Source organism: Triticum dicoccoides, chromosome 5A (assembly GCF_002162155.2).
Source record: "Triticum dicoccoides isolate Atlit2015 ecotype Zavitan chromosome 5A, WEW_v2.0, whole genome shotgun sequence".
Taxonomy (NCBI): domain Eukaryota; kingdom Viridiplantae; phylum Streptophyta; class Magnoliopsida; order Poales; family Poaceae; genus Triticum; species Triticum dicoccoides.
This window is the reverse complement of record NC_041388.1, coordinates 447,923,554-447,950,498: the sequence shown is the minus strand read 5'-3', so window position 1 is coordinate 447,950,498 and position 26,945 is coordinate 447,923,554.

Sequence of the window (26,945 nt, the reverse complement as noted above, 5' to 3'; positions counted from 1 at the left end):
CACCCACCCTCGATGGGCGCAGTTGGCTCCGAATTAAGGGTTAGAGCCGATGCGGGTGCGGCCTCCAGGGCACTGTTCGGCGGCAGAGCTAGATCATGCTCATCGTGACAGTGCGGCGCGCTCGGTAGTGGCTTGAATCCGTCGAAGATCAAGTCCCCGTGGATGTCAGCCGTGTAGTTTAAACTTCCAAATTTGACCTGACAACCAGGGGCATAGCTTTCGATCTGCTCCAGATGGCCAAGTGAATTGGCCCGCACTGCGAAGCCGCCAAAGATGAGGATCTGTCTGGGGAGGAAGGTCTCACCCTGGACTGCATCACTATTGATGATCGTAGGAGCCATGAAGCCTGACGGCGACGTCACAGAGGAACTCTCAATGAAAGCACCAATGTCGGTGTCAAAACCGGCGGATCTCGGGCAGGGGGTCCCGAACTGTGCGTCTAGGCCAGATGATAACAGGAGGCAAGGGACACGAAGTTTTAACCAGGTTCGGGCCCTCCTCATGTAGGTAAAACCCTACGTCCTGCTTGATTAATATTGATGATATGGGTAGTACAAGAGTAGATCTACCACGAGATCAGAGAGGCTAAACCCTAGAAGCTAGCCTATGGTATGGTTGTTGTTCTGTATGTTGTCCTACGGACTAAAACCCTCCAGTTTATATAGACACCGGAGATGGTTAGGGTTACACAAAGTTGGTTACAATGGTAGGAGATCTACATATCCGTATCGCCAAGCTTGCCTTCCACGCCAAGGAAAGTCCCTTCCAGACATGGGACGAAGTCTTCAATCTTGTATCTTCATAGTCCAGGAGTCCGGCTGAAGGTATAGTCCGCCCATCCGGACACCCCCTAATCCAGGACTCTCTCAAGAACAATTCACTCTTATGAAAGTTTATCTTTAACCCAGATAATTGTTCAAAGAGACATAATATAAGTTTCATATTACGTGCTTTAGCTATGTCATGTTCCATGAATAGGACAGTGTCGTCAGGATATTGTAAGATGGATACTCCTCCATCAACCAGATGAGGAACTAATCCCTCCACTTGACCATGCTGCTTGGCTCTGCCAATAAGAATAGCCAACATATCGGCCACTATGTTAAACAACAAGGGAGACATGGAATCGCCCTTGTGTGTCTGGAAATAATGTCCGATATCATCATTGACCTTAATTCCGACACTACCCTTCTGAACTTGAGAACCCACCTGGTTCCGCCAAGCCTCACTAAATCCTTTCATGTGCATTGCCTGCTGAAGGAAAGGCCATTTAACTTTGTCATATTCCTTCTCAAAATCCACTTTGAAGATAACCCCATCTAGCTTCTTCGAATGGATTTCGTGAAGCGTTTCATGCAATACGACCACTCCTTCCAGTATGTGTCGCCCTGGCATGAACGCTGTCTGACTAGGTTGTACCACAGAATGAGCAATTTGTGTCAATCTATTTGTACCTACCTTTGTGAATATTTTGAAACTCACATTAAGAAGACATATGGGCCTGAATTGTTCGATCCGAACTGCTTCTTCTTTCTTTGGTAACAACGTAACCATGCCAAAGTTCAAATGAAACAGCTCAAGATGACCATTAAAGAAATCATGAAACATAGGCATAAGATCATCCTTATTAATATGCAACATTTCTTATAGAATTCAGCAGGAAACCCATCTGGCCCTGGTGCTTTATTTGGTTTCATTTTGGAAATAGCATCAAAAACCTCCTTCTCGGTAAATGGAGCAGAGAGAATATCATTCTCCTCTACCTGGAGCTAAGGAATATCTCCACAGACAGATTCATCTAGGGTCACTGTACTCGGTTCCGGATGCCCAAATAGTTGTTTATAGTAGTTAGATATATATGCTTTCAGATTCTCATGTCCTACTATTGTCCCCTCGTCCTGTTCTAGCTGTATGATTTTCTTCTTCCTGTGTTTACCATTTGCAATCATATGGAAGAATTGTGTATTGTCATCCCCTTGGACAACCTTAAGCACTTTAGCACGCAGTGCCCATTTGAGCTCCTCTTCCCTTAGAAGAGCCCGTAAACCTTGCTCAATTTTGGACTTGGTGCTTTGCTCATGAACCGTAAGGAGGTTACTTTCAGCTTTTAAATCAAGTGCTTCAATTAATTGAGTCAGTCGTTCTTTTTCTTGTTTGTAAATACCACTCTCATTTCTGGCCCAACCTCTCAAGAACTGTCTCAAATGTCAAATCTTATTTTGCCATCTCTCAATATTACTACTTCCATTAACTGGTTTTGCCCATTCGCGTGCAATGATTTCTAAAAAAATTTCTTTCTTGGACCATCCTGATTCGAAAGAGAAAGCATTCTTGTTCGCAACATGTGTAGCCTCACCCGAGTCTACAAGAAGTGGTGTGTGGTCCGAGATCGCTCGCTGCATCGCATGAACCGACACGAAAGGGTACTTTTGTTCCCAATCCACACTAGCAAGTACCCGACCCAATTTCTCATAAGTCGGAATGGGCAACGAATTGGCCCATGTAAATTGTCTACCGGTGAGCTCAATTTCTCTTAAATTAAGACTCTCGATAATCATATTCAACATCGTGGACCACCATCCATCAAAATTATCATTGTTCTTTTCATCTCTCCTCCGAATGATATTAAAGTCTCCACCGACTAGGATTGGTAGAGTTTCATTGTCGGAGTAAATGACCACGGGTAGCCTAGCCGGATCCCCTGGCCCTTCTGAAAAAATTATGAGCCGATCCGGCCCTCAAGAATCCAAGATGCGGGGCCGCCTTCCCCTTGCCGGCTGCCTCCCAGGCCGACTATCGGAAGGCGGCCCGACTTCAGCCCTCATGAAGAAAGCCGCGGGAGGGACGGCTCCGAGAAGCCGGCCGCGAGAAGGCCGACTCCAAGAGGCCGGCTCCCACAAAGCGGTCAAGATCGTACCCTCGAAGTCTGCATCCACATAACGGCGATGTGATGGGGCATGGCTACAGTAAAGCCTGCCACCCCCGAATCCCGGAGCACGCCCAGCACAGTGCGCCGTACGGGTGGCCATGGCTCGTCCGGCGTGGCACTGTTGCCACGTTGACCCTGATGTCATCCACGACAGGCCGCCAGTGCGGCCCACGGGCGGTGGGCCCCTTCGGGCAGAGAGCCACCCGAAGGCGGCCAGGCCTCCCCCAGTCGGCCCAAGACAAAGCCGGCTCTCCATAGCCGGCTTGCCACCTCCCTCGAGGGAGACGCCCCATTAAGGAGACAAGACGCGGTGAGGCTACAGCAATCACCCGCTGGACGGCGGCACTGTAGCCATGCCTACCTCGGCGAAGCCCTCGTCACCAGGATTGAGCAACAGTAACCAGCCCCCGACCGGGCCCTGGACAGTGGGGCCTGCCTGTCGACCAAGGAGCCGGCAGCCGGTGGGACCCACCAGACGGCGGGCCCTAGCAGCCGGCGCAGAAGCCGGCGAGTGTAGACACAGACGGCTGGGCCCCACGCCCAGCCGGATTACCATTGTACCCCCGGGGGGTCGGCCTATATAAACCCCCCCGGGACACCCATGCAAAGGGTTGATCCCTGCTAGTTCTAGACACCACATAAGAAGGAGAAGAGAGCGAGTCGTGCCCTTCTTCCTCGTCTCACCAAAGAGCTCAAGGAGCATCGTGTAGCTACTTGTTCATCTAGTGATCACGCGGAGACCCCGCAGAGCAGCAGTAGGGGTGTTATCTCCACTGAGAGCCCCGAAGCTGGGTAAGATTCGCCGGCGTGCATGTCTTCGCCTCATCCCGTTTCCAGGCACCAGCGACGTCTTACTGGCTCCCACAATGATAAGCCACCCGTTGGCATATGTCGCACCTACCACCCGACATTTGGCGCCCACCGTGGGGATCGGGTGCACCGTCGTCCGGAGACCTGTTCTGGACGGGAACCCTCTTCCTCCATAGCGAGCGTAGCCAGCCCAGCACGCCCGATGGCGCTTGCCATGACGTGCTACAAGGCGTCACCAACGTCTGTGCAGCGAGCGGCCTCGCCGATCTCCTTGACAAGACCCTCATCCTCGACGAGCTCGCCTCTGACGTGGGCACCGACCACCTCGTCAACCTCCTCGCCCAACTCCGCGTCTCCGGCGAGCCTGCTGTGGACTTGGAGTCGGCCGGCTCCACCGATCTGATGCCTGTCGACTCCGACACGGCCTCACTCGACACATTCGCCACCGACGTCACGATCTACAACGACCCACTTCCCCGGGCCGATGGCTGCGACGCTGTCACCACCGAGGTGATGGTCATCGGCCACGACGGCGCCTCTGACGAGAGCGCCCACGACGCCCCGCATGCGGTGGTCCACGACTTGTCCATCCCCCTCCCGGCAGATGCCGACGCTGAAGCACTGGAGGCTCGCCGCCTCGCCCTCCTCGCGGAGGGCCGGAAGCTGGCTTCCATGAGACGCCTCACTGAGGCCCACCAGGGCGAAGCCGACCGCGCCGCCTTTGGCACGCCGCCCCCAGGTGGGCCCAGCCGGGCCGGCATTGTCAGACAGCGCGGCACTGTCGTGGCCGACACGCTAGGAGTCGACCGCCCAGTCTACGCCACTCCACTCGAGAACCTGCGCGCCGCCCAGGCGGCCGTAGACGAGCTAGATGGATTGGGGGCCGAAGAACTCCCCCACATGACCAGACGCATCCAGCAGCTAATCGATGCGGCCACGCAGCGGCAGGAAGCTGACGCCCGTGCGGAAAGCCCTCCCCCGCGCCGAGATCACGGCGCGACGTCCCGGACGCCGATCGCGGGCAAAACCCACGCGCGGCGCGAGAAAGAGACGGCTGCCAGCCGAAGCCGAACCCGAATCTCCATCGAGCGAGACGCAGAAGGCCATCCCCGGGCCGTGGAGTGGCGGGGCAACCCGCCTCCGCCTCGGCCCCATGGGGAGAGATATCCCACCCCACCGCCTGTTGCGCATCCGACTCTCAGCGGCCGGCTAGGTCGCCGTGAAGGAGTCGGCGAGAACGACGCCCGCCATCGGATCGACCGCCTAGAGCGATCCCTGGCGCTGGAAGAAGAAGATGATGTCGGCCCGCCTTGCTTCGGCCCCCGCATCCATGACGAGCCTTTCCCCAAAGGGTTCTCGCTCCCAAGAGACACGCCCAAGTACAACGGCTCTGTGAAGCCGGAAGACTGGTTAATCGACTACTCCACGGCGGTTAGCATAGCAAACGGCAACAGGCGCGTTGCCGTGAAGTACGTGCCCCTCATGCTGCAAGGCACGGCGCGGACCTGGCTCAACAGCCTCAAGCCATACAGCATCAACAGCTGGCTAGACTTCACAGAAGCCGTCGTCCGCAACTTCACCAGCACCTACAAGCGGGCTCCCAAGCCCAGACAGCTCTCCTTGTGCGTGCAAGGCCCCGCCGAGTCCACTCGCGACTACCTCACGCGTTGGGCCGAGCTCCGCAACTCTTGCGAAGGGGTGCACGAGGTGCAAGCTATAGAATACTTCACTGCCGGGTGCTGAGAAGGCACCCTCCTCAAGCACAAGCTCCTCTACGACGAGCCGACTACCCTCGATGAGCTTCTGGTCATAGCGGACAAGTACGCCACCGCCGACTCCTCAATGAAGACCGAACTCCGGGTAGACGCGTCCGGGAAAGTACTCTACCCGGCGCCCAAGACGCCGGCTAGGGACTCCGGCCGACACCCACACCAGAACGACCACAAGCGCAAGGGCCCCGTGCCGCCCTCCACCAGTCGGCAGGTGGCCACAGTCGAAGACGAGCAGCCCGAAGGGCGGCCCGCACCCAAGAAGCAGAGGGGTGGCAAGCCGGCTTGGCAGCCGGCCTTCTCCTACGAGCAGACTCTCGACGCCCCATGCAAGTTCCACAGCAGCGCGAAGCCGTCCAACCACACAACCCGGAAGTGCCACAGGCTCACCCGAATCTCCAAAGGCGAAGGGCTCGCGCCGCCTCCGCTTGCCGGTCCGCCGCCTCCGGCTCCGCAGCCGCCGACCGCTCGGCCTGCAGTCGGAGCCATGCACAATGAGTTCCCCGACGAGCATGCCGCTTACATTGTTTTTACAAGCCAGCCCGAAGACCGGCGCAGCAAACGCCGAGAGCACCAAGAAGTCAGCATAGTCACTGCCAACCCCGCCAAGCACATGCACTGGTTAGAAAAACCTATCAGCTGGAGCCGGGCCGACCACCCAGAGGTGATGCCGTCTCCCGGCTCTTATGCGTTGGTTTTGGATGCCACCCTTGTAACGGATAGACGCGCCGCCCGTTTCTCCCGCGTGCTGATAGACGGCGGGAGCAACATCAACATCCTGTACCGTGACACCTTGGAGTAGCTGAATGTCAAGATGAAGCAACTCATGCCTACTCGGACTGTGTTCCATGGCATCATACCCGGCCTGTCCTGCTGCATTGCTTGGCCGACCTGCCCTGGCCAGGTTAATGGCAGTTCCCCACTATGCATACCTCAAGATGAAGATGCCGAGCACCAAGGGCGTCATCACCATAGCCGGCGATTACAAGAAGTCCTCCGAGTGTGCAGCAGCCAATAGCCGTCTAGCCGAGTCCCTTGTGATTGCCGAAGAAAAGAAGATGTTGGACCGAGTCGTAGCCATGGCCGGCAAACAGTCGGCCCTGTCCCCCGATCCCAAGGAGTATGATGCCCAAGGATCTTTCCAGCCGGCCAAGGAGACGAAGAAGATACCTCTTTACCCCGAGCACCCAGAGAGGTTTGCCGTCATCGGGGCAAACCTAAACAGCAAATAGGAAGGCGAGCTCGCCGATTTCCTCCATGAGAATCGGGACATCTTTGCATGGTCCCCCAAGGACATGCCAGGTGTTCCGAAGGAATTCGCCGAGCACAAGCTACACATCCGAAAAGACGCAAAACCAGCCAAACAACCCCTCCGCCGACTGTCAGAGGAGAAAAGAAGGATTGTGGGAGAGGAGATAGCCCGGCTTCTGGCAACCGGCTTCATTATTGAAGTTTTCTTTCCAGAGTGGCTCGCCAACCCGGTCCTCGTGCTAAAGAAGAACAACAAGTGGCGCATGTGCATAGACTACACGAGCCTCAACAAGGCCTGCCCCAAAGATCCCTTTGGCCTGCCGAGGATTGACCAAGTGATAGACTCCATGGCCGGATGCGAGCTGTTGAGTTTCTTGGATGCTTACTCAGGATACCACCAGATAAAGTTAGATCCGGCAGACCACCTGAAGACCGCCTTCATCACGCCATTCAGAGCTTTCTGCTACCTGACTATGACATTCGGCTTGAGAAATGCCGGTGTCACTTTTCAGCGTTGCATGCAGAAGTGCCTCCTCAAGTAGCTCGGCAGAAATGCCCACGTCTACGTAGACGACATTGTGGTGAAGACGGAGAAGCGCGGCACCTTGCTGGAAGACCTCAAGGAAACATTTGAGAACCTGCGCCGGTTCCAAATCAAGCTCAACCCCGAGAAATGCATGTTCGGAGTGCCAGCCGGACAGCTCCTAGGCTTCCTGGTCTCCGAACGCGGCATCGAATGCAACCCAGTAAAGATCAAGGCCATTAAGAGAATGGCGATTCCCACCAAACTTCAAGACGTCCAGAAGATTACCGGATGCTTGGCCTCACTAAACCGCTTCATCAGCCGGCTCGGAGAGAAAGCTCTTCCCCTCTACCGCCTCAAGAAGAAGACCAACCACTTCGAGTGGAATGACCAAGCCGACCAAGCTTTTCAAGAGCTGAAGAAGATGCTGGCCACGCCGCCTGTCCTGGCGGCGCCGACTGAGAAAGAGCCCATGCTCCTCTACATTGCCGCAACCAGCCGGGTGGTCAGCACCATCATCGTAGTCCAACACCCAGAAGAGGGACGAGCCCAGCCGCTCCAGAGGCCGGTGTACTATTTGAGCGAGGTGCTGTATACCTCGAAGCAGAACTACCCGCACTACCAGAAGATGTGCTACGGTGTGTACTTCGCCGCCATGAAGGTGAAGCCCTACTTCCAAGAGCATCCCATCACGGTTGTATGCACCTCCCCGCTGGCCGAGATCATAGGCAGCCGGGATGCATCCGGCCGGGTGGCGAAATGGGCCATCGAGCTGGCCCCCTACATGATCTTCTACCATCCTCGCACCACCATCAAGTCCCAAGCATTGGCCGACTTCCTCGTCGACTAGGCCGAGACCCAGTACCTACCGCCAGCTCCCGACTCCACTCATTAGCGCTTGCACTTCCATGGGTCCAAGATGCGCACCGGCTTGGGAGCCGGCGTCATCCTCACCTCTCCCAAGGGCGAAAAGCTCAGATACACACTGCAAATTCACTTCGCCGCCTCCAACAACGTGGCCGAGTACGAGGCGCTCATACACGGGCTCCGGCTTGCCAAAGAACTAGGCATTCGCCGGATCCTATGTTATGGCGACTCGGACTTGGTGGTCCAGCAATCATCCGGCGACTGGGATGCCAAGGACGCAAATATGGCAAGCTACCGCTTCCTCGTTCAGCAGATCAGTGGGTATTTTAAAGGATGCGAGTTCCTCCACGTACCGCGAGCCGACAACGAGCCAGCTGATGCCCTGGCTCGAATAGGCTCCACTCGGCAAGCAATACCAACCGGCGTCTCTCTACAACGCCTCCTCATGCCGTCTATCAAGCCGTCTCCAGAGTCTGATTCCATCTTCGTGCCGCCTGACCCCGATGCAGCCGGGTTCGGCTCGAAGAACCAAGCAGGTGACCGGGGGACTTCGACAGTCGGCCCGGGGACATCAGTAGGCGGCTCGGGGACTTCCGTAGTTATGCCCGACCCGGGGACCGCCACACCTGGCTCGGGGACTGCGGTAGTCGGCCCGGAGAATGCACCAACACAACAGGCGGCAGCCGACTCCAGCATTTCACCACCCAGCCCACCCGCCCTGGTCGCAGTAGCCGTGTTGGCAATAGAAGAAGTCGCAGCTCCATCATGGGCTCAATCCATCCTCAACTTCCTAATAAATCAAGACCTGCCGGCTGACGAAACAAAGGCAAGGCAAGTCCAACGCCGAGCCGGAGCATACACAATCGTCAATAGAGAGCTCGTCAAGCGTAGTGTCACCGGAGTCCTCCAGCGATGTGTCGAGCAAGAGAAGGGCATTGCAATCCTCAGAGACATCCACCAAGGAGAATGCGGCCACCATGCGGCCTCAAGATCACTCGTCGCCAAAGCTTTCCGCCATGGTTTCTTTTGGCCGACTGCTTTGGATGACGCCAAGGACTTAGTTAAACATTGCAAAGGGTGCCAACTCTTCAGCTCCAAGCAACACATGCCGGCTTCTACACTCAAGACCATTCCCCTCACTTGGCCCTTCGCCGTTTTGGGACTGGACATGGTGGGCCCATTCAAGACGGCGCGCGGCGGCATGACACATCTGCTTGTCACTGTGGACAAATTCACCAAGTGGATTGAGGCAAAGCCGATCAAGAAGCTGAATGGGCCGACTGCCGTGACATCTATCGCAGATATAACAACTCGGTACGGCGTGCCGCACAGCATCATCGCCGACAATGGCACGAATTTCGCCAAGGGAGCCTTGGCACGTTTCTGCGCGACGCAGGGCATCCGGTTGGACATAGCGTCCGTTGCCCACCCACAGTCAAACGGCCAGGTCGAGCGAGCCAACGGCCTCATCCTTGCCGGCATGAAGCCCCGACTGGTCGTACCACTGGAGCGTTCGGCCGGCTATTGGCTCGACGAACTGCCAGCCGTCCTCTGGAGTCTGCGCACTACCCCAAACAAGTCAACCGGCTTCACTCCTTTCTTCCTCGTGTATGGTGCCGAGGCGGTCATCCCAACTGACATCGAGTTCGACTCGCCTCGGGTAACCATGTACACGGAGGCGGAGGCCAAGGAAGCACGAGAAGATGGCGTCGACCTGCTGGAAGAGGGCCGGCTGTTAGCCCTCAGCCGGTCCGCCATCTATCAGCAGGGCCTGCGCCGCTACCACAGCCGGAAGGTCAGGCCAAGATCCTTCCAAGAGGGCGATCTTGTGCTCCGGCTGATCCAGCGAACAGCCGGCCAGCACAAGCTCTCGGCCCCTTGGGATGGCCCCTTCGTCATCAGCAGAGCTTTAGGCAACGACTCCTACTACCTAATCGACGCACAGAAGCCGAAGGCACGCAAGAGAGATGATTCCGGCAAGGAGTCGGAATAACCATGGAACGCCAACCTCCTCCGAAGATTTTACAGTTGAAATGCAGTATGTATCATGCTAAATTTTGTACTACGTATGAGACAATAGGCCCCCCGAGGAGAGCTCGGGGACTGCCATCTTTTATCTATAAATGAAGAATATTATGCTCATGACCTTGTCATTACATTCACTTTTTTTCGTCCGGTACCGGGTTCGACTAGTCGGCCCGGGGACTGGCCGCCTGGAGTTATATTAGAAGTCCTACCCGCGGTCAGACAAGTAGTATGCCGGCACCCAAGCCTTCTCTTGCCAAAAGTCACAGTTCGAAGTAACGGCTATCCGGCTGGCAAGAGTTAAAGGCAGGAAAGGACACCCACACGAAAAACGGCTAGGGACTAACGGACTAATAAAACAAAAGCCGGTTTTTCTCCCACCACCGACCGACTACCAGAGTAGCCGGCCGGCCGGCTTCCATTCACCTCACTTCAATCTAAGAAAGCTCGAGTACTTGCCTCCCCAAAAGGGGAAGGCGGCAAAGGAAACAGCCTAAGGATAAAAAACATACGTGAATGGAAACCAAACACGCACATAATCATATTTACACAAAAGACCTTCAAAAGGCCAGCATTCAACATAGTTCGAATACACCCCCAGTGGGTGGAACTGCGCAAGTTTAATAAAAATTGTTCAAAGGGTAACAAATAGGAAAAGCAAGGATGGAAGATTAAGCCAGGAGAGCGACTGGCGAGTCGGGCAGGTCGGTGGAGACGGCAGTACCGGCTAGAGGAGTGGCCGGCTGGTGAACCTCGGCATGATCACCACCCTCTGCAGAAGGCGCGCTTGCACGCGCCTCATTGCTGGAGGCACGGTCAGGCTGAGGCTGGCTGACCACTTCACCGACCGGCTCAACGTCTTCACCTTCCTCTCCTTCGTCGTCTTCGCCTTCATCGCTGGAGGCGATCTCCTCTGCCGAGTCCTCACCCGCCGCCGGGTCCAGCCCGAACCACTCCTCCGGCTGGGCAATGCCGTCGTCATTTATTTCAGGAGCAAAGACACTAATGTGAGTGCACTCGGCGATCGTCGAGGCACGCTGAGCGATAGCCGGTCGCACCTCCTCTAGCTCCTCGTCGGCATCCAGCTGCCAGGTGCGCAGCTGGTCCAGGTTCAGCCCCGGATACCAGGCTCGGACGAACTCCAGCGCCCGCCCAGCCCCAAGCCAGGCCGCCGATGCCTTCCAGGCCTCGAAGCGGCCAACCGCAACCTCCAGCCAGTCGGCAGTCCGACTCGGGGTGCGGGGAATCATCTCGCCTGGCTAGAGGGTGGCCAGCACCTGCGCCCCGGCGCGCTGGAAGCGGCGGAGCATACGGTGAGCCGGCTGCAGCCGGGCTTGGACCGCCAAGAGTTGCTCCTCAAGCGTTCGGCTCGCATCCGGCGCGATTTCAGCCCCCGCCTGCCGGCGTGCCTCGCGATGGGCCTCGATGGTTTGGGTGGCGAAGACGGAGTAGCCAGGAAAGTAGTCTGCGCAGAGAACAAAAAGCAGCACGAGTCAGAACACAAATCATGGGGCAAGGGGAAAGCAAGGAGTGAGGAAGGCGGCTTACCATCGATCAAATCCTGAATGCGACCGAAGCCTTCGTTCAGCGCTTCAGTCTCGAACTCGGCCTTCAGGGCGTCCTCGTTGTCCTGCGCCTTCTTCAGGGCCGCCTTGTGGATCTCCTCCTGGTCGGCCAACTTCTTGGCCAGGCAGTCACGCTCCAGGACCAAGGCGTTGTATTCGGCTTCCTTGGTGCGAAGGGCGGCCTGCGCCCCGCTGAGCTGCCCCCTCAAGTCGGCATTGGCTCCTGCAAGCATGAAGACAAAGGAAAATCAATAAGGAAGAAGTCGTCAAGGAAGATCCGACCCAACTGCTCTGCAGTCGGCCCGAATCTCGGGGACTACACCCAGTGGGTGCGCTGACGCGCCCCCACAGGAGATGAACGAAACAAAGCACGCACTCCGGCTGCTCGTCAGGTCTTCGGTTCTCCAGCCCAGCTCCTGAGCCTGGGAGTTGAAGGCAGCAGCGAGGAGGTTATGACACTCCTGGAAGATCAGACAGGAGGCGAGAATAAGATAGTTGTCAGGACTTAGTAAGTTCCAAGCCGCCTGCACAGCAGCCGACTCGGAACTCGGGGACTACACCAAGTGGGTGCGCTGACGCGCCCCCACGGAAGAAATCAAAAGAGCAAAATAACCAAGGTCAGAAGACTCACCCGGATGACGGCCCGCGTCGCGAGGAACTCTTGGGTGTATCGCTGCAGCGAGGCGGCTTGGGCTTGCAGCCGGTTCCGGACCTCCTGGGCCGCCGCGTTCAGCTCGCCCGCCCCCCGCCGGGAGTACACTCGGACGTGCTGACGTTGGCCGCCTCCAGGGCCTCCACCGTCTGGCTGGCGCCCGCAGCTCGATGCGGCTCCGGCGCGGAGGTGCCTCCCCCTGCGCGCCGGCACAATGTCGGCTGCACCTCGAGGCCGGCTCCTGCCTCCGGCTCACCCCCGGCCGGCTGCTCTGGCGCCATAGCTGATTGGCCACTTTGGCCCGCTCCAGTCGGTGCCATCTGCGGCGCCCCCTCCACGGAGACCACATGGTCCTCCCTCCTCTCCATCACCGGAGGGTCTTGGTCAACCTCCTCCGACGGGGGCACGGGGATGTGGGGGGACACAACGCGGAGGGGAACGACGAGCGGCGGAGGCTGGTTGCGCGAGGCCTCCGCCTCCGTCTCCATGGCTGCCGCCTCCGCTCCGGCCTTGGCCGCCGCATCGGCCTGCTCCTTCGCCACATGGGCGGTCCTTCGCTCCGCCGCCTCCCGCTCCTCCCGCGCCTCCCATGCATTCCGCTCCGTGGCCTCCCTAAGGTCGGCGCGGAGATCCACGCGACGGGAGCCTGAGGACCCTCCAGTCGGCCCGACTACGGAGCCGCCGGGACCTTGCTCAAGGGAAAGCGGCGCCCTGTCCGGCAAGCAAAGAAAGGTTTAGAAGGGCTTCAATCGAAAAGGACAACAAAAAAAATATATATATATAATGTACAAGACGTTCGATGACTGATGCCGAGATCACCTGCGGTTGTTTCACCGCCTTGCGGAAGCGGGCCGCCTTCGCGGCCGCCTCATCCCGCTTGGTCACCGCCGTGGAAGCCTTGGGTTTCTTCGGCCGGCTACCGAAGAAGGTCGACGCGGCCCGGCGCTTCTGCGCGCCGCCACGGGCAGCCGTCGCGACAGACGAGCCCGCGCCTTGATGATCAGGCGCCGGCTGGCGGTGCGGGGCAGCTTCGACCTCGTCGTCGTCCGGCCAGTCCTCGAAGACAGCTCCGGGCCCCGCGCCTCCTACCTCGTCGCCTTCTCCCATGATGGCGTCTTCCATGGCGGCCGCTCCCAGGTCCGTATCGTCGGTGTCGTCCACCGTGCGGTCGGGGAGGAGCTGGCGCTCTACCCCTACGGCCTCGGCCGTCGGCGGAAGAAGAGGGTTCTGCTAAGGGCAAACCAACTGATCAGAGGTCGACTATCATGAGGCCGGCTACAAAAAGGAAGAAAAAGAAGAAAAACTTACGGCAGGCGGAGGGTTGGCGCGGGAATACGGCCCCTTGCCGTATCGCCAATCCTCGGCGAGCTTGCAGTTGGAGATGTAGTTCACCATGTAAGACGCCTCTGCATGAGGCATCTCCCTGGTGCTCAGCCGGCACGGGTCAAAGCGGCCGCTCATCTGGCAAATCATGTGTGGCCGGCCTTGGAGCGGAAGTACTCGGCGCTCCACGAAGGCGGCCACCAAGTCGGCTCCGGTCAGGCCCTCCAACTGGATCATCACCCGAAGCTGGGAGACGGCTGCGTTCCCGGCCTGAGACCGCGACCTGGCCCGGTAGCTCCACGAAGGTTGCCTCCCAGCCGGCGGGCCGGCTACATAAGCCGGCAGGTTGACGTAGTCGCCTTGCTAGGCGACGTTCTTCACGTAAAAGTAGGACTTCTGCCAGAGCTTCACCGACTGGTTCAGCGGGATGGACGGGAACGGATTGTTCTTGCCCGCCCGCCTCATGGCAATGAAGGCTCCGCAGGGGGAGGGCACGCCCGCGACGACGGTGCCGAGCTTGCTCTAGAAGAAGTCCTCCCAGAGCTCGGGAGTGGGGAGAACCCCAAGAAAGCCCTCGCACAGGGTGACGAAAGCCGACAGCAGCATCACAGCGTTGGGCATGAGGTGATGTGGCTGGAGGCCGAAGCCGCACAGGCAGTGCGAGCAGAAGATCACCCGCTCGCCCTCCTCCGGCGCCGGCGAGATCTCCTTCTCCGGCGCCCGACGAACCCGCACAAAGTTCTCGCCCGGCAGGCGCCGCGTCCGGCGAGATCTCCTTCTCCGGCGCCCGACGAACCCGCATGAAGTTCTCGCCCGGCAGGCGCCGCGTCCGATGGAGGAACTCGACGTGGTCCTCGTGGACGTTGGAGCCATCCCACGAGCTCGACAGCGCCATGGGAGCGATGCGGCAAGGAGCAAGACGAAGCGACGGTGGAACGATGCGGCAACGGGTTGCAGCGGCGGCGAAGGGAAGAAGAAGGAAGGCGAGAAGGGGCGGAGCGAGGGAGAGCATGCGAGCCTCTGCCGCTCCCCCTCCTCCTCCTACTTATAGACCCGCGCGGCGGAGCCAAGGAGGCGTGGCGTGGGGAACGTGGGGATCAACTGCGCCCACTCCCCCACGTCCCGCAATTATTGTGCCCTGATTGCGTAATAAAACCGCCGCGGGAAGGCGAGCGGTCCGTGTGGGCCGCAGATGATCTGCGCTCGGGCCGAGGCCTACGAGTGGCAGGCCCGGGCCTGCGGCGGCATCCCGTCGCGCGCGTGCGTTGGCAGGATTTCCTTGCCATGTGGCCCACGGGATGGCGCGCGGTCAGCTCGTAGGGCGACCCGCGTTCCCGCCTACGAGAAACGGAGCTTTCCGAAGACGGCGCGCACAAGCAAAGCCGGCCCCTCGGGATAGGAAGCTGACCAAGCTTCTCGTCCCTTTGTCAGCCTCGAAGCTCGACCAGCTTCGGGGACTACTGTCGGAGTAAATGACCACAGGTAGCCTAGCCGGCTCCCCTGGCCCTTCTGAAAAAATTACGAGCCGATCCGGCCCTCAAGAATCCAAGATGCGGTGCCGCCTTCCCCTTGCCGGCTGCCTCCCAGGCCGACTATCGGAAGGCGGCTCAACTTCAGCCCTCATGAAGAAAGCCGCAGGAGGGCCGGCTCCGAGAAGCCGACCGCGAGAAGGCCGACTCCAAGAGGCCGGCTCCCACAAAGCAGTCAAGATCGTACCCTCGAAGTCTGCATCCACATAACGGCGATGTGACGGGGCGTGGCTACAGTAAAGCCTGCCACCCCGAATCCCAGAGCACGCCCGGCACAGTGTGCCGTACGGGTGGCCATGTCCCTTCCGGCGCGGCACTGTTGCCACGTTGACCCTGATGTCATCCACGATGGGCCGCCAGTGCGGCCCACGGGCGGTGGGCCCCTTCGGGCAGAGAGACACCTGAAGGCGGCCAGGCCTCCCCCAGTCGGCCCAAGACAAAGCCGGCTCTCCATAGCCGGCTTGCCACCTCCCTCGAGGGAGACGCCCCATTAAGGAGACAAGACGCGGTGAGGCTACAGCAATCACCCGGCGGACGGCAGCACTTTAGCCATGCCCACCTCGGTGAAGCCCTCGTCACCAGGATTGAGCAACAGTAACCAGCCCCCGATCGGGCCCTGGACAGTGGGGCCTGCCTGTCGACCAAGGAGCCGGCAGCCGGCGGGCCCCAGCAGCCGGCGCAAAAGCCGGCGAGTGTAGACACAGACGGCTGGTCCCCACGCCCAGCCGGATTACCATTGTACCCCCGGGGGGTAGGCCTATATAAACCCCTAGGGACACCCATGCAAAGGGTTGATCCCTGCTAGTTCTAGACACCACATAAGGAGGATAAGAGAGCGAGTCGTGCCCTTCTTCCTCCTCTCGCCGAACAGCTCAAGGAGTATCGTGTAGCTACTTGTTCATCTAGTGATCATGTGGAGACCCCGCAGAGCAGCAGTAGGGGTGTTATCTCCACGGAGAGCCCCGAAGCTAGGTAAGATTCGCCGGCGTGCATGTCTTCGCCTCATCCCGTTTCGAGGTACTGGCGACGTCTTACTGGCTCCCACAATGATAAGCCACCCATTGGCATATGTCGCACCTACCACCCGACATTCATCTCTACAAATCCGCACTAAGTCGACTAGAAAATCTGGTTTAAGTTCGGCTTGTGCTGCCCCATAAACAGCTACAAGAGACCACCGGAAACCACCCAATTTTGATCTCACTTGAAACTTGACCACAAAATCTCCCCGAACCACATTAAGTACCTCAAGTGTTTCACATCGAACCCCTAGTAAAATCCCACCGGACCTTTCTCTAGGTGGTAAGACATGCCAATCAAAATCAATTCCTCTGGATAGAGTTCCAAGGAACTGTGAGGTGAAATTATCTCGTCGTGTTTCCAAAAGTGCAATAAAATCTAAAGGCTGCTCTATCGTTGTCTCAGCCAAGAATCTACGTTTAGCCAAGTCAGCTAGACCTCTGCTATTGCAGAAGATTCCTTTCATAAGTCATCATGAAATCTTTTCTTCAGCTTAACACTAGCACTTCTACGGACCGCCAAAGTAGGATACATTTTTTGTTTCTAGGGTCACCTCGGCTTCTGCCCATCACCCTTCGTGACTGGAGGGTCGGCAAAACCCGAGGCAGTGCCCTCCATCCTTATAGGTTCTACAGTGTCCATATTCTCCAACCCCTCTAAGGGAGTCCTGGATTAGGGGGTCTTCGGACAGCCGTACTATATCCTTTGGCCGGACTGTTGGACTATGAAGATACAAGATTGAAGACTTCGTCTCATGTCCGGATGGGACTCTACTTGGCGTGGAAGGCAAGCTTAGGCAATACGGGTATGTATATGTCCTCTGTAACCGACCTTGTGTAACCCTAGCCCCCTCTGGTGTCTATATAAACCGGAGGGTTTTAGTCCGTAGGACAACATACAATCATACCATAGGCTAGCTTCCAGGGTTTAGCCTCTCTGATCTTGTGGTAGATCTACTCTTGCATTACCCATATCATCAATATTAATCAAGCAGGAAGTAGGGTTTTACCTCCATCAAGAGGGCCCAAACCTGGGTAAAACATTGTGTCCCCTGCCTCCTGTTACCATCCGCCTTAGACGCACAGTTCGGGACCCCCTACCCGAGATCCGCCGGTTGACACCGACATTGGTGCTTTCATTGAGAGTTCCACTGTGCCGTCGCCAGAAGGAAGGATGTCTCGTATCGTCTTTAAAGATGGTACTACTATCGGGGGAGCTTTGGCTGTCGGCAAAACTCTCTGGCTAGGCGGGTTCATCATGACCGCATGTTCAGCCGCCGCGCCGACGATGACTTCTCGGGTCATCGAAAACAGCCTCCACGTCAAATCGGCACTCGCCGAATAGATGGATCCAATGGAGCTCACCTCCTTAAACGAGCTCTTGGATCGCATCGCCGCCTTGGGAGTTGCTACGGACTATGATCGGATTGGGCTTAAACCCGACCAAAGGGAGATTAACTCTCCACCGGTCACCCATCATATTGAAGTGGTGGAGGAACAATGCGGCGACCTTTCCTCTATCTTGAGGACCAACTATGTCCGGATTCCCGAGCTCTCCGAGCCGGACGCTCGTTCATGGGAGGACAACATCCAATCCCTGAACTTAGAGTTAGGCAGTGGACCAGGATTATCGGGTAACACCCCGGAACCAGAACATCCAAAATTGGAAATTCCTCTGCCCATGGATCCCAGATCAGGTAAGGGTTCGGATTCAATTCCACCCACCCACCCAAACATAAGCGATCTTTCCCACATCAGGCAAGAGCCCCAGGAAACAACACATCACTATTGGGCCAACTTCCTCCTTGTGATGAACAAGGTTAAGGACTGTGGCGAGGAAGACGCAATCTCATTTTTCTGCAATAATTGCATGGACAAGGGAATCCTTAACACCATAAATCACCGTGAGATAACACGCTTCGCTAACTTGGTGTCCATAGTATGAAATTACTGTGTGATGGAAAGTGCCTGGAAAACCGAAACAAACTTTGGGATAATCCGGCCCTGAATACAAACCCAGTCCAAATAAAAGGGTGCATTATCACAATACACCCGGGTCAACTACCAAAAAGCAAAAACCCTCTACAGGGCATGGAACTGTACTGGAGGGATGGCTCAACGAACCGTGCAAAATTCATAGCACAACGAATATAATACCAACGCACAGCCTTAGAGCATGTTGGATACTCCGGCAGGTGGCCAAAAGTGGTGAGGATCTTGTTATCCCAAATACCACAGAGCACCATCCCGTGGATAACAATACGGTGTTAACAGTGTTCGAGACCTTTGTGTCAAATAATAGGCACAAGCGAACACTCCACAGCATGGCCGAAATCTGCCACGTAGCAGCAATAAATCCATGGAGTGACACGGCTATTACCTTCAATGCCAGTGATGAACCTAAATTCCGAACAGCCCGAGCACCAGCCGCACTGGTCCTCAGTCCAATCATGGACAGCTTTCGACTCACCAAAGTACTCATGGACGGCGGCAGCGTACTAAAGCTCATCTATGAGAAAACTCTTCAAAAGATGGAAATAGACTGGAACCGCATCAAGCAAAGTAGCACAACCTTTAGAGGAATTATCCGCAGTCGGGAAGCACGCTATGCTGGGAAAATCACACTAGATGTGGTATTCAGCATGCCGGACAATTATAGGTCCGAAGAAATTACATTCCAAGTGGCCCCGTTCAGCAGTGGCTATCTCGCTCTTTTAGGACGGGAGGCGTTTACAATCTTCCAAGACGTACCCCATTACGGGTACATGAAGCTTAAAATGCCCGGGCCCAACAGAATCATCACTCTCGCCAGTGATCCGGACACAGCACTCCGCGCCGAAAACAAAACAGCCACATTGGCCCTCAAGGCATTATCCGAAGCCCTCTCGGCCGAGGAATTGACCACGCTACGCTCCATAGTGGACAGGGACGACGTGATACTCGACAAGAGATCCAAGTCCACCTCTTTTAAACCAGCAGATGAAATAGTCAAATTCCAAGTCCACCCAACAGACCCTACAAAAACAACCTCTATCGGGGCATAGTTAAACCCCGCTGTGGACGCCGCACTACGAGAGTTCCTGTGCGAGAATTGGGACATATTCTCCTGGCATCCCTCAGACATGCCAGGAATCCCACGAAGGCTGGCCGAGCATAGCCTCAATATCCTAAAGGGATTCAAGCCGGTCAAGCAAGCTCTTCGGCGTTTCGCCAAACCTAAGAGACAGGCCATGGGAGAAGAACTAGCCAAGTTATTGGAGGCCGGATTCATCAGAGAAATAAAACATCCGGACTGGCTAGAAAACCTGGTGATGGTACCAAAGAAGGACAAATCCTGGCGCCTTGGTGTCAATTTCAAACACCTCAATAAAGCTTGCCTAAAGGATCCCTTCCCCCTCCCACGCATCAATCAAATCATTCATGCTACCGCAGGACACGAGTCATTGTGTTTCCTCGACGCACACTCCGGTTACCACCAAATCAAGATGGCGGAGTCCGACAAAGCCGCAACGACATTCATCACACCATACAGTCCCTTCTGTTTCAACACAATGCCTTTTGGGCTCAAAAACGCCGGCGCAACATATCAGCTCATGATTCAGACATGTCTGGAGAAACAAATCGGCAAAATAGTAGAGGCTTACGTAGATGTTGTGGTCGTCAAAACCAAACACGTCGACTCTTTGATAGACGACTTGAGGCTCACATTCGACAACCTCCGAACATATGACATCAAGCTCAATCCGGAAAAATGCGTTTTCGGCGTACCAGCCGGAAAGCTCCTGGGATTCATTGTCTCCAGTAGAGGTATTGAAGCTAATCTAGCCAAAATCCGAGCTTTGTCATAGTTGGCTACCCCAACAGACCTCAAACAAATGCAGAAGTTAACTGGATGCATGGCGGCCCTAAGCAGCTTTATCTCCCGCTTAGGAGAAAAGGCTTTACCCCTTTATCGCCTCCTTCGGCGCACCGAACACTTCGAGTGGACAGACGCGGCCACAACCGGATTGGAAGAAATAAAGGCCATTTTGGCAACCAATCCAATCCTAGTCGCGCCAAACATCGACGAACCAATGATGTTGTACACTGCGGCAACTCATCAAGTTGTAAGCGCGGTGCTCGTTGTCGAACGGGAAGTGGATAGACACAAATTCCCTCTTTGAAAGCCGGTATACTATGTGTCCACTGTCCTCACTCCATGCAAATCTCAGTACCCGCATTACTAAAAGATAGCATATGCGGTATTCATGGCATCGCGGAAACTGCGACACTACTTTCAAGAGTGTTTGATTATAGTAGCCTCAGAAGTGCCACTTAATGATATTATAAACAACCGCGACGCTACGGGCCGGATTGCCAAATGGGCCATTGAGCTCCTCCCATTCGACATAACATACAAACCTCGACGAGCCATTAAATCGCAAGTGTTGGCCAACTTCCTCGCCGAATGGACGGAGGCCGAACTCCCTAAAGAGTATGGCGCATACTCCAATTGGATCATGCACTTCGACGGTTCTAAAATGCTGGCCGGTCAAGGGGCTGGCGTCATCCTGACGTCCCCAACCGGAGATACCGTTTGGTACGTACTGCAAATATTCTATACAGACTCCAACAATGCAGCCGAATACGAAGCTCAGTTGCATGGTCTTCGGATGGTAGTCTCCATGGGCATTCAACGCCTGGAGGTGCGTGGGGATTCAAACCGCGCAATATCCCAAATAAACGGAGACTTTGACGCCAAGGATCTGAAAATGGCGGCCTATCGAAATGCCATCCTAAAAATGTCAGCTAGGTTCGAGGGGCTCGAATTTCACCATGTGGCTCGGGAAAACAATCAGGCGGTGGATATCCTCGCCCGCATCGGCGCAAAACGCGATGCAGTCCCCCCCCAACATATTTTTGGAAAGCCTGTTCAAGCCATCTGTAGTATGGGAAGGGGACACCGGTAACAACAGTCTAGACCAGGCCAAAATACCCGATACCGAACTCTCTGACACAGTCGGAGGCTCCGCCACCGAAATAACACCTTCAGCCCATGAAATAATGGCCATTATCGCCCCGTGGACAGAACCATTCCTGGACTACCTAACTAGACATGAACTTCCGGAGGACCAAAATGAGGCACGCTGCATAGTGCAGCGATCCAAGGCCTACAGGGTCCATGAGGGAGAATTGTACAAAAAAAGCACTACCGAAGTCCTTCAAAGGTGCATCTCCGAAGAGGAAGGGCGGAATCTTTTGGCAGAAATTCACGCCGGACTCGGCGGTCATCACGCCGCAGCCCGGGCTCTTGTAAGCAAGGCCTTCCGTACAGGATTCTATTGGCCAATGGCCCAGGCAGATGCACAGGACTTAGTCCAACGTTGTGCCGGTTGCCAGCTCTTTGCAAATCGAAGCCACATGCCACCCACCGCCCTCCAAACAATCCCCATTACATGGCCCTTTGCGGTCTGGGGTCTTGACATGGTTGGAATCCTTCAAGGGGGAACCCACAAGAAAAAATAATTATTGGTCATGGTGGATAAATTCACCAAATGGATAGAGGCCAAACCGGTTAAAACAGCCGAACCCGGACCGGTGATAGATTTCATATCCGGGGTTGTACACCGTTATGGCGTCCCTCACAGCATCATCACTGATAATGGCACGAACTTCACGGCCGACGAGGTAAAACTCTGGTGCAGCAAAATGGGCATCAAGCTCGATTATGCCTCAGTCTATCACCCACAAACCAACGGTCAAGTCGAGCGAGCAAACAGTCTTATAATGAGCGGCATTAAACCCAGATTAGTGCATTCCTTAACGGAGTCTAACACGCACTGGGTAGAGGAGCTCGACTCCGTACTCTGGGGGGCTATGGACCATGCCGAATCGTAGTACCGGATATACACCCTTCTTTATGGTGTACGGCGTAGAGGCAGTCTTGCCCTGTGACATAATTCATGACTCACCTAGAGTGCGCATGTACGAAGAAAGAGAAGCCGAGCTCGATCGGCAGGACAGTCTGGACACCTTGGAGGAGGAGCGCGACGTAGCCAAAGCCCGTTCCGCATTTTATCAGCAACATGCTCGCAGATACCAAAGCAGAGAAGTACGGGCCAAAACTTATAACATTGACGAACTAGTTCTACGCCTGCCGGATAAGAAAAAGAACAAGCTCGAGCCCAAATGGGAAGGGCCCTTCATTATTGACCAAGTTCTTACTGGTGGAGTGTACCGACTGCGGGATGCATCGACTAGTCGACTCGAGCCGAACCCATGGAACGCGGCCAGGCTCCGAAGATTCTACGCCTAGCACCAGACTCTATGTTAGTCCCCTCCCTTTGTCCATTTTTCGCATATACATTATCTGTCCTGTTTTCCTTTCTTTCTTTCTTTTATTATCCCTCTAGGCCTTCAAGGATCACCTTGTGCCTTGCTTGCACATTACAGATGCGCTAGCCGCACTCTTCATACCTGGGGGATTCTTTCGCAGAAGCTTAAATTATTTGTCCGGGCTTCATGCCCAACATATGTGTTATACTTGCGCATGTACCTTTTTTCACCATTATATGCATCGATATGACTTAAGTTTTGGCCAAGCTGGGTTGCCTGGCTCTAGTCGATCAACTTCAGAAATTAATCTTCCACAAGATTTTCCAAATATTAATCCAGTGCATCAGGTTCAAAAATATATTTATAGTGTATCTACTTAAGAAATGTAGTAGTGCATCCACTTTTCACAAACCACACTAGTACATCTAGTTGGGAAACAAGTCTGATTAAATTTTCAGGATACAGTACTAATAAAATAGATGAACCAAACAGGGCAAATGAGTAGGGTGGGTCACCATTTTGTGGCCGCTGCGATGTGGTACACCAAGTAGAGCTCATCGATGCACAACTGCAGGACTGCTGCCATCTGGGGAGGTTCATCTTCGCTGGTGTAGTGCACACAAATGCCGATCTTACGAAGCTTGTCGCTAGCCTTCCTCCAGAGCCTGGAGATAATCTCGTCGACCTTGTCTGGTTCGCTGGTGCAGATGATCTCCAGCGTTTCCTTACAGTGGAGCTCAACCCCTGTGAGGGTTGTGGTGTACTCGCGCTTCTTTCCTGTGATGTAAACATTGACAAGGTTGCTGGTCTTGTCCGACGTCTCACCATGGTGACGCTTGGTGGACTGTTCCTCCATCATCTCCCTCCTCCGGCCACTATGGGCTTGGGAGAGAGAAGTTTGTGGTTTGTTTGTAGTGGAGATGGAATGGGCAATGGTGGTTTCTGGGAATGAGGCAGAGATGGAAGAGAACGGGGTATTTTGCAGTGCGTCGACGGGGGATCTATGGGAGGCGGTTCGTCGGGGGCATGGGTGTAGTAGTCGTGGGGGTCCCCGTTTGCAGTCCCTTGTGGCAACCGCCTAGTGGGTGGCACGGGCGGTGGCCTGGAAGAAGTAACCATCCGAGACAAAGGGTTTTTAATGACGCACTGAGTAGTCTTGTCAAACTATACTTATCAGCTGCCTATCCCACTTGCGTGTCTCAAGGGTGGTGATGATGGAGGTTTTGTACTCCTATGCTATGGGTACTTGGACTGGTGATTGAAGTGTAATTGAACTTACCAAATACCAGTCAGACTATGGGTGTCATGCTAATTTTTTTAAACATTTTTTTTAGAAAGGATTTCTTTATATCAAGATAATCTCTGAAAGTACTTTTTATAGATAAATTAGATTTTCATCAGTGCAGGTGTATTATATTTTGCATTTTTTCTTGAGGTAATTATTTTTATGTATTGATGGACTTTCCGAACTAGGACTGGCGGAAGCAGACATAGCTTGTTTTGACATTGCTTGTTTTTTTCAAACGATGTTTTTTGAGGTGTTCACGGGTATGTTTGGTTACTATGCCTTTGTACTAACGAGTGAAAATTATCAGTACTGATGTACTATAAGAGTTTAAATTTTCATTAACATTTTTTTGTTGAGTTACTCGTCGACAGTAGTGTTGGCGTTACATATAATCCATATAAGTTTTTTGAAATGTATTTGCGACTGCATTCAAAAGGATTATCAAATGGTTTACATAATAATGTCACTTGTCCAACAGGCACAAATCACAAATTATATCTTAACTATAGTACTAATCGAGAAATCGATGATAAAGCTAAATAAGTTTTTGGTAACGACAATGTTTCTGGTATGTTTCCTCATTGTGTACCAAGGAAATGGAGAGTACAAGCTTATTTTTTCAGTTGACGCATCAACATAACCATTATGAATTCTTCAGTCTTTAGCTCCTCCTAACTGGCCCTCAATGTTGTCCCTTGCGGACGCCCTTTCCTGGTTGAGCCTTGGCAGCTTCATCATTAGTTTCAGTTTCCTTGTCCCCAACACTGTCATCTTCATTGTCTTCATCCGATTGGTCATCATTCTCGTCAAACTCTTCTTCTTCATCCTCTTCTTTTAATTTTTTGGAACTCTGTACCTTGCCCTATTTCTGTTCAGTGCCACTTACCTCCTTGCCCGCTTTGCACGTGCGGGCATTATGTCCGTCAGTTCCCCCACACTTGCGACAAGTGTAGCTGTTAGGTGTTGTCTCCATTAGTAGAAACCTGGGCAGCTCCAATCTGCTTGTGCAGCATTTTCTTGTTCACAGTGGCATCTGTGCGGAGTGGGCATGTGCGGTAATTATGGTTGCTCACGACGTTGCAGAATCTGCATGCCCTTATCTCGAGAGGTTTGCCGTCGAGCCAAATTCCACGCGCCTGATGGGGCGTGGCGGATTTTTGGCTGATGCTTTCGCTGCTTGCGTCTTAATCTTCCTCCCCTTTATGTTTGAGAATATGGGTGGTTTAATCACCTTTTCCTGCTGCTGGTGGTAGGATGTCCTGTTGTTATATCGTTCGCCTACAACACCATCAAGCTGATGATCTTGCATGTGAGCATGTTGGTGCTCTTGACTGTGCACATGGGAAAGCTTTGGTTGCTGTTGCTCCACTTCCTTGTTGTCGAATGGGTTAATAGCTCCCAGATGGTTCATCTCGGATAACATTATAGCAATATCCTGCTCAATGGCTTCATTGTCTGCGACACCTCCGTTTTCAACAGAATGCATGGCGTCGAGTTCTTGCTCAAGTTTTTCAATGACGACCCGTGACCTCGCCATTTGCTCTTGGCTTCTCAAGCTTTTTCTGTGCACCCTCATGTGCAGCATCAGCAGGGAGCTTTCAATGCAGTATTGGGATGCCTTGTTTGATGCTACTTTCCTCAAGTCATTTCTGTTGAATATTGGCTGGATCTTTGGGTGTTTGGTGTATCTCCTGAGGATGTATTTCTCTGGAACGCTGGCAGCCGTAATTGTCTGCATCATGCACAGGACATGCACGCAGAAAATACCTGCATTTTATTTTAAGAGGTGTGTGTTTTTTGTCATTTCATTCGAACAAAAACTTTGCAAAAAAAGTAGTAGAGTATGTAACATCTTTTTTTAGTCCTCACCTGTGTGGTCCCATAGCCTGCACTCGCACTCATATGTTTCTCCCACGGGGCCTACAACCACCTGGAATGCATGCTGAGCCCACGGAAAAAGTTTTTGCGGGTTGTTGTAGAGCACGAGGTACTTTGTGGGCTCTTCTGTCTCTGTCGCCGTGAAGAGTGTGCTCAGTTTTAGCCTTTTTCTGATCTTGCTGTACACAGCGCGTGAGTAAAGCTTTGCCATCTGGGTGTCAAACCCATAGAAGGGCAGCGTGTTTTGTTCCTTCTGCCCATGCAAGAAGGATGACCAAATTTTTAGTTTTCTCGCAACAAAAAATTATCTAACTAATAAAGTTTTACTTTATTAAGCATGTTAGTTTTCTCCTGGTTCTCTGTGTGCCTCCTTGTTTTGACGCAGGAGTTTACCTGGCTGACAAACCGGTGGAGGTTTTGTCTCTCACTTAAGAAGTTCTTCTTGAGCACATAGTTCATGCTCTCACATTGTTGTGTGGATGTCATTTTGGTGCTGAAAATTTCTTTGAAGTATGCTGATATCCATCTCTCATGATCGTTCCACATGCCCACGATTGTGACATCATCATGGAGGTTGTACTTATCCATGAGTCTTTTCCAGGCAGCCTCAAACTCAGTTGGCATGAGGGGCCTGTTGAGGATTGATGTGAATTCATCCTTAAAGTCTTCGTGCAGGTTGTACAGGTATGCGAGGTGTTCCCTGTACTTCTTCATAATGTGCCAGTGGCACAGCTTGTGTACTGTGTTTTTTTAAAGCATCTGGGATCACTACAAAAAAAGACACATACGTGACATTTTGGGCCGAACGATTTTTTTTCTGTCATACATATGACACTTCTATGACGAAATTGTGACAAAACCCGGTATCATCATAGATGTGGCGGGCTCCTACTTCTATGACAAAAAATCATGACAGAAAATGGGGTTTTCATCCTGGGCGGGCCGGAGACGCAGCTGCATGACATTCTTTGGGCTGTCCATGACGGAAAAAACCATGGTAGAAGCGAGGGGGAGGAAAATTTTGGGGAGTTCTCGGTTACAGTGGGAGGTCAGGGGCCGAGCGATGCGCATTTCTCTCATACACGTACGCGCGTGTGTGCGAGGCCTTGGCTCTAACTGAACCCGAGCGAGGCGTTGGGCTCAAACCGAACCCGAGCGATTGCACCGCAGGCTACGCGTCACTGAACCCGAGCGATCGATCG